Genomic DNA, 8,719 nt, shown 5'->3' with positions numbered 1-8,719 from the left:
ATGAAGACATAGTCAACATGGCCAGTCACTGGACAAATATAAATTAAAACCACAGTGAGATTTCTCTGCAGGGCTGTGACAATAGCTAAATTAAAGTGACCGTACCAAGCATCGGTGGGAATGAGGCCCTGGAACCTTCCTACACAGCTGGTGGGAATGTGAAAGGCACAACCACTATGGGAAACAGTTTGTCAGTTTCTTAAAAAGATGAACCTATGATCCAGGCATTTTGAAAGCATTGCCATATCCTGTCAAAGGTTTGTACGGGAATGTTCGTCGTAGCTTTCTTGGTCATCCCTCCAAACCGGAAACAGCTTTAAAGCTCCCTACTGCTCAGGGGCGCCTGGGAGGCTCAGAGGATTAAGCCTCTGCCTTCAGCTCAGGTCATGATCCCAGGGTGCTGGGATTGAGCCCTGCATCAGGCTCTCTGCGGCTTCCTCCTCTCTCTCTGCCTACTTGTGATCTCTCTCTCTCTGTCAAATAAATAAATAATATTTTTTTAAAAAAATTCCTACCGCTCAGTAATCACAAGGAGTGAATTCTTGGTATGAAATAATCTAGGACATGGATGAGTCTTGAAATAAGGGCAGTGAGTGAAAGAAGCCAGAAAAAAAAAAATTTTTTTTTTTTTAAAAGAATGCATTCTGTTTGATTCTACTTATGTAACATGCTAGGCACTGCAAACTCACACAGAGAGGCAGAAAGCCGAACAGGAGTGGTTGAATGGTGGGAGACAAAGATTCTACAAGGACAGGAAGAAACAACCCAAAACCCAACAGCCCAACTCAAAAGAAAGCAGCCATCCGGGGTTTCTACAGGTGTTTGGACCTGAATGGAGCTCGTGGCTTTTCTTGGAGATCAGCTCAGGTCTGCATGTGGTGTTTGTGTTGTGTCTCTGTATTTGCCCTTGCAGAATTTTCCAGAGAGCCGAATGCACAGCACTCGCCCCTGGGCCGGGACAGCTGGCAAAGCCCAGAGGTAAACACCAGAGTGGCCATTATCACTGTGGACACAGGTAGACGGGGCCCAATGAGCAGCTTCGTACTCAGAGCGTCCATTGCAAGAAAACACAGGGACAACTTTTTAAGAATAGACAGAGAGAGGCTCCTGGGTGGCTCAGTGGGTTAAGCCTCTGCCTTCGGCTCAGGTCATGATCTCAGGGTCCTGGGATCGAGCCCTGCATGGGGCTCTCTGCTTGGCAGGGAGCCTGCTTCCCCCCACCCCACCCCTGCCTGCCTCTCTACCTACTTGTGATCTCTCTCTCTGTCAAATGAATTAATAAAATCTTTAAAAAAAAAAAAAAAAAAAGGCTGGAGAGAGAGAGAACCACCGGAAAGAAAACCACCACAAAAGCTTTCCCATGAAATCTTATTCCAAAATTTCGGTTTCCCGAAATTTTGCACATGTCCAAAACGAAATGGGGAAAAAGGGCAAAGTCCTGTTTCATGTTCGACCTTTGTGCCCCTGAGTTTCACACGTCCGTTTCCGTTTTTCCAACATGAAAAGCCAAGCCACCACGGAAAATACAAAAGGTTTGTTCTGCTCTGTAGGTAAATTTATCTTCATGTTTGTTCCCATTTCAATTTTACCCGCTTATCTTTTCCAGTTGCCAAGAACAGCCCTGGGAATCATCGCCTCCCACGCCAAAAGCTGGGGATATGATAATTGTCGTCTGATGACAGGAGATGACATTTTTAAACAGTGACTTTCAACTTCATATCATGGATGTCATCTTTAACCATCTATATACTGCCTCAACTCCCACATGAAAGGGGAGAGGGGTGTGTCTGGGAGATAGCCCCCTTCCAAACCTAAATTCACCAAAACGCTGTATTGGCTTAAAAAAAAAACAAATTGCAACCCAGAAGATCAGGTGTCGTTTTGGTAACAGTGTCCTTAAAATACAGGACCCAGAAGAAGGTATCTATCTATCTATCACAATGACTTCCTGGTTAATAGGAGTAAAGATTTGGGTTTTTGAAATATATATTAATAAACCTAAGGGAAAATAAATTCTTCTCTGCTGTATTGAGAAACACCATGTATCGTTCCTATGAGATACGGTGCTATTTTATAGAAAGGGGCGGTCATTGGGGAAGGAACCCATCTGGGACATTCACCTTGTGTCTCTTACAAGCTCCTAATACTGAAAAGAGCCGAAGGTATCTGTTCATTTTGACAGCAACGTAGCCATAACGCACCTCTCAACCAGTTGGGAAGACCTCACCCGCGCTGGCACAGAATGTCCGTGGCTGACTGTCTCTGTTCCTTCCAACCACCACCACACAAATTTAAAAATGAAAGACTTGAGGGGCGCCTGGGTGGCTCCGTGGGTTAAGCCTCTGCCTTCGGCTCAAGTCATGATCTCAGGGTCCTGGGATCGAGCCCCGCATTGGGCTCTCTGCTCAGCAGGGAGCCTGCTTCCCCCTCCCTCTCTGCCTGCCTCTCTGCCTACTTATGATCTCTGTCAAATAAATAAAATCTTTAAAAAGAAAAAAAAAATGAAAGACTCGAACAGAGCCAGTATCGAAGCTCCTTGTAGCCCACCATCAGGGCCGGCTCACTCACCAGCAGGTGGATGTTTGCTTAAGGCTGCTAATATGTGACCGAATGGTGACCTCAAGAAAGCAATGACCCTGACCTTCCTGGTAAAGGCCCCTCCCCTTGTGAACACAGGGAGGCACAAGCAAAATTACAAGAAGGGCAGCTCAGTCTGTAAAGAAACACTCTAGGCGGGGAAGGCGCTAGAGCCATTGGCAGTGACACAGCTGGACATCAGATGCTTTGCTGTTTTTTAAATAAGACAGATTCCAAGGCATCTGGGTGGCTCAGTGGGTTAAGCCTAAGCCTCCGGCTCAGGTCATGATCTCAGGGTCCTGGGATCGAGTCCTGCATTGGGCTCTCTGCTCAGCAGGGAGCCTGCTTCCCCACCCCCCCACCCCCGCTTACTTGTGATCTCTGTCTGTCAAATAAAGAAAGAAAGAAAGATTCCATAACATTTACAAAGGAAACCATTTGAGGGAAGATAAACCCCCAACACTGATTTTCCTGTGTGTAACTGTGGCTCAACACAGAAGCAAAAAAGAAATGAGATGGAAAGATCCTAAGTAAACCTCTAGAAGGAGGAGGAGGAGTCTAGGGTCCTTTGCTTCTGCTCCACAGAGAACAAAACACAAGAGAAACAGCAATTTGATTCTGTTACTGTCTACTGCCTTGTTTGTTTCCATATACGTAAAACCGCTGTCAGTGCTGCCTGCTCGTGTTTGTACCCCAGATACTCTCATTCACCTTTGTAGCGCTTATCTGAAAAAGCAAAAGGGAAAAGTAAAAGAATGAAACTTTTCATTATTCTTAGCTGCCAACTCCATCTCATTCTAGCTCCAGAATGAACCCGCTGAAGCACGCTCTTCCGAGCTGAGAGCTTCTAAGACTGATTTCATGAGGTGACCCCAGGGCATTCTGCACAACTGCAATTTTTCTGCAAAAAAAAAAAAAAATTACTTGACGTCTTCGTCACATTCTGTGTACGGCTGGCATTATTTGGGAAAGTGTGTTTAAACAAGGATGCCCTCCCTCTCTGAGCTAGGAGACCATCGCTCCTTCTTAACTTTTTTTTTTTTAAGATTTTATCTATTTATTTGACAGAGAGAGATCACAAGTAGGCAGAAAGGCAGGCAGAGAGAGAGAGAGGGAAGCAGGCTCCCTGCTGAGCAGAGAGCCCGATGCGGGGCTTGATCCCAGGACCCTGAGATCATGACCTGAGCTGAAGGCAGAGGCCTTAACCCACTGAGCCACCCAGGCACCCCCCTTCTTAATTTTGTTACAGAGATGACACCAGCGACACATTCTGCTTCAGTCCCCACCTGGCTGTGTTCTGCAGGGACCCCCACAACCCCTACCTATGAACGGTGCCAAAAGCAGACGAACACAGTAACCACAAGTACCCCAGCGACCCCTTCACCGAAAATCACAGGAAATTCACGTAATGAAATGCAAAAGAAATGAATTTAGAATCTAGGACCCACAGGCGCCAGCCACAAACAACGGGCCGATGAAATATTCTATTTCCTCCCAACTCATCTCCAGGTTCAATGCACTGCCCATCAAAATCCCGGCAGGCCTCTCTAGAAACGGATAAGCAGGCTCAAAAAATTACCGGAGAACGGGAACACCAAGGACTAGAATACACAGAACGATTTTGTAAAAGAAGGAAGTCAGAGGATTTACAATCCTTGATTTCAGTACTCCCCATAAAACACAATAATCAAGACTGGGTGGTCACCAGCATAAAGATAAGCCCACAGATGAATGAAACATAACACAAACTCCAGAAACAGACCACAGATGCGCAGAACACTGAATTTTATTTATTTTTTTAAAAAGATTTTACTTATTTATTTATTGGGCAGAGAGAGAGAGAGATCACAAGCAGGCAGAGAGGCAGGCAGAGAGAGAGGGAAGCAGGCTCCCTGCTGAGCAGAGAGCCGGATGTGGGACTCAATCCCAGGACCCCGAGATCATGACCTGAGCTGAAGGCAGAGGCTTAACCCAAGGAGCCACCCATGTGCCCCTAGAACACTGAATTTTAACACGGTTATCACAGCAATTCCGTGGGGGAAAGGATAATCATTTCGGCAAATGGCGCTGGAACAACTCAACATCCATATGGGAAAAGCAGGACCATCAAGCCCTACCTCACACCATACACAAAAATCAACTCAAAACGGATCACAAGCCTCAGTGTAAAAGGTAAAATGATAACAGTGCTGGGAGAAAACCTTTGTGACCTAGGGTGACAAAGGTTTCTTCGTTAGGACACAACAAGCATGAAGCATAAATGGAAAAAAAAAATAGATAAACTGGAATTCATCAAAATTAAAAGCTCCTGCGCTTTGAAAGACACCTTAAAGGACGTGAAAATTCAAGCCACAGACCAGGTGAAACCACTCACAATCTATATGCGTATCTGACAAAAGACTCATATCCAAATTAAAAAACCAACTCTGACAATTCAATAATAGACAAACGAGCTATAAAAATGGACCAAAGATCTAGCGACCACCTTCCCAAGACAGGTAACAAGGAGCTAACAGGCACAGGAAAAGGTGCTTACTTTCGTTAGTCATCAAGGAAATGCAAATTAAAACGAGGTAACAACCACATACCCACCAGAAGAGCTAAAATTAAAATGCCAGGATGTGGAAAACATGAAGTAACTGGAACTCGGATATTTTGGGGGTAAGGGGACACGTATGGTGGCCCCAGGCCCCTTACACCTGCTTAGTTCACAGCCCAGACCCCCACCCAGCATCTGAGGTGCTCAGCCTGCTCTGCAACATCGAATTTCTCACAGAAAGGAACAAAGGAAGGCTGTGTTCTCTGTCTCTAGCCCTGGGCTCTCACTCCCCATGATGAACAGTGCTGTTGCTAGGAGTGGCTGACGGAGCTTTGATTTAGGTTATTAGTAAAAACCCGCTATCACGAATTCAAGTGACCTAAATATCTAAGCTTAAGGGATTCCCCCGACATCTTCCTCATGCAAAGGAATTTCTCCAAGGTACCCGAAAGCAGAGGTTCTTTAAGTCGGGGCCAGCACCGGCAGCATCAGCGTGACCTGGGAGTTTGTCCAAAAGGCGGCCCCTCAGGCCCCACCTGAGCCCGTGTGAGTGGGTCTGTGCCTTCCCGAGACTGGCAGACCCAGTAACAGGTTTCCCAGGGTCACAGCTGGCCCTCCTTGACTGTAAAGTGTCATTCAAATGGGTACAACCAGGGGCACCTGGGTGGCTCGGCCTGTTAAGCGTCTGCCTTCAGCTCAGGTCAGGCCTGGGGTCCTCGGATCCAGCCCCGCATGGAGCCCCTGCTCAGGGGGGAGCCTGCTTCTCCCTCCCCCACTTCCCCTGCTTGTGCTCACACACTCCTTCCCTATGAAATAAATGAATGAATCTTAAAAACAAAACAAAACAAAACAAAAAAACCAAATGGGTTCGGCGAGTCCTGCCTGGAAGGGGAGAGGGCTCTGGAGACAGCTTCATTTTTTTCAAGCAACCTTAACCCTGGGGGACAGGCACAGAGAAACAAACAAACAAAAAAAGTACCAAAAAAAAAAAAGGATGCAAAACTATGTATTTTTTTCTAAAATGCAAAAAAGCGACGGTATTTTACTACAAAAGAAATATAGATGTTCCTGAACTATTCAAATTCAGGCGACTTCATTATACGGACAGAACGAAAAGAGCCAACATATTTCATCATCTCGCCCACCAGAAAGGCAGGCCCTGGTTTCTCGCCCTGGCATTTGGGGAGCCCTGGGATCAGGTCACATTTCTGTGTGTGCTGTCAGGAGCCTCCGGCCCAGGGCCTCTGCTAGGGCTCAGGAAACGTTTGTTAAATCTAAGTTCTTTCCGTCAGGGTGAACAAGGAACACCTCCTATCACCAAGGAATTTAAAGTTTCTGCCTGACCCAAGACGGGGTACGAGGGACAGTCAGTGCCAGGACAGGCCTGGAATGGTGGCTGGAGGGCACCAGCCAAGGAATTTTCACAAAACCACAAAGAGGACCGCAATGAAAGGAACCCCGAATGCTAATTCCTTCTACAGAGTTTTGTTTCAGGACCTACCTTGTGCAGGCACCGCTCGAGACGCTGGGGCCAGGACCGACTAATCTTCCTTCCACGTGTCCAAGATCTGTAGGTCTGCCAAGAAGATAAGTAGGGTCAGACCCCCCAGCACCTGTGTTCTCTAGTTGAGGGTTCACAGCAGGTGGGAGGGCCAGCCTCTCCCAGGACCCCTTAGACCCCGTTCCCTGGGGGCACCCCACCTCCCCAACAAGGAACAGATGCCCCTCTATGATTCCACTCCCTGCCTTCCCTCGCAAGACAAAGCTGGGGAAAAGCACCTGTTAGACTCTGATTCCCACTCCACCTGCCAGTTAGTTCTGGGCTCAGCTCCCATGTGAATTTCTCTCATTTGCTAATTTCTTTTCATCTTTGATAAGCCTCTGCCACTTCCGCACAATCCCTCCAACGGCTCACTGAACACCCAAAAAAGGAGGCGGACGATGAAACCAATTTTATCATGAGCTAGCTGGAAACACTGCTCGGGAATGCATGTTTTCATTCTGAAAATGTTCTTCGATTTTTTTTTTTTTTTTTTTTTCCTAGTGAGGGAGCTGCGGTGAGGTTTGCGGGAAGATCTCCCACACTGTGGGCGCAGCGTCTCAGGGTGCTTGTCCCGGTATCTGAGGGGAGCTGGGTGGAAAAGGGGTGCCTTTTCCACTCACATTCCCAGACCTTGACATTTAAAGCAACTTGGCGAACACACCTTCCTGGTATTTTTAAGTTTCCTATTTACCTATATGTTTGCATGGTGGGCTGTGAGCATTCCTAATCAGTATCTCCCACCTATACTACGAACAAACATCTCTGGTAGCAGATGGGAAAAATGCACGGAGCAGAATGTTCCGGCGCACCAGAAGAGCCGCACACAAGGCAAAAAGCCTACCTCCCAGAAACTGATTAAATCAATTGTGATAATGGCCATTGCATGGGAAAGCATGCAGCTATTAAAGAGAGTTAAGGTAACCCGTCGTGCATCATGGTCATATTATCGTATACACCCTAGGATAAATAATTTACAATCTTGCGTTATTATGTATCCTATTAACGAAACACTAATTACTAGGATTTATTAAATAATATGCCATCATTTATGGTATTTTGTATTCCGCGCTGCAAACCACTGGATGAACCCATCATCCATTAATATTCATGAAAAATCAAGGTGCAGAGAATTGCAAAGTCAGTCCATTTGTATAAAGACAAGAAGCGGAGAATATAAATACTTTGGAGCATAGGAGTGTGCCTATCAGCTATGGGGAGCAGCGGGGCCCGGCAATTCCCCGCGCATCAGCATCACCTGGAGGGCCTGGGAAAGCGCAGGTCGCCGGGCCGCACCTGCGGGTCTAACCTGGCGGGGGTAGGGGAGCAGGCGAAGTTGCAGGGCTGCAAGCTCCCAGGTGATGCTGATGCTCCGGGACGAGGCTCGCGCCCTGGGCTCCACCGTGGCAATTGGGGGGACAAGGAGCTTCGGGCTTCTGACTTCTTTAACACTTACGCATTCATTCAACAACCCTTGCCGAGCGTGGGCCCCGCACAGGGCGGCCGTGGAGCGCCCGGGCTGTCGGGCTGGCCACGAGAACCGCCACCTTTCCTCCGCTTCCGGGTGCTTCGCCCCCCCAGAAGGGAAACTGAGGCTCCGACGCGCGCCCGCCGTCCAAGGTCTCGGACTAAGTCTGGAGGAGCTGGGATTCGAACGCTGACTGTGTCGCCGACAAGCGTCCCGCCGGCTCCCGAGTTCCGGACACGCCTCTTGCCGTGGCCGTGGGGACTCCGGGACCAGCGCCCCCGCGCACGCGGGAACCCGGCAAGGCCCGCGGGTCAACCCGCGGGAGTCGGCTGGGAGCGTCCGGCGCGCGCCCGCGGGAGCTTCGCCCGGCCCCGCCCCGCCCCGCCCCGCCCGGCCGGCCGCAGGGAGGGGCGGGGCCGCGCGACGGACGGGCGGGCGCGCTCGCGCCGGCGCTCGCGCCCGCGGGGCGAGCGCACGGGAGCGACGCCAGGATAGAGGCTCGCGGAGCCGCCATTCTAACGCAGGCGCGGTGGCCAAGTGGTAAGGCGTCGGTCTCGTAAACCGAAGATCACGGGTTCGAACCCCGTCCGTGCCT

General features: G+C 49.0%; 1 long non-coding RNA gene and 1 other non-coding gene across 2 annotated transcripts; both read left to right on the top strand.

Moving 5' to 3' along the window:
• Positions 1–687: 687 nt before the first annotated feature.
• On the top strand, positions 688–1,854 carry LOC116581343. Its single transcript, XR_004282018.1, has 2 exons — positions 688–867; positions 1,607–1,854. It is a non-coding gene; the product is annotated as an uncharacterized LOC116581343 (long non-coding RNA).
• Positions 1,855–8,647: 6,793 nt separating this feature from the next.
• Positions 8,648–8,719, top strand: TRNAT-CGU. Its single transcript has one exon. It is a non-coding gene; the product is annotated as a tRNA-Thr (tRNA).

This window comes from Mustela erminea, chromosome 20 (assembly GCF_009829155.1).
Source record: "Mustela erminea isolate mMusErm1 chromosome 20, mMusErm1.Pri, whole genome shotgun sequence".
NCBI classification, from domain to species: Eukaryota; Metazoa; Chordata; class Mammalia; order Carnivora; family Mustelidae; genus Mustela; species Mustela erminea.
Note: the sequence above shows the minus strand (reverse complement) of the source record. Positions and strands in the feature narration are given on the sequence as shown.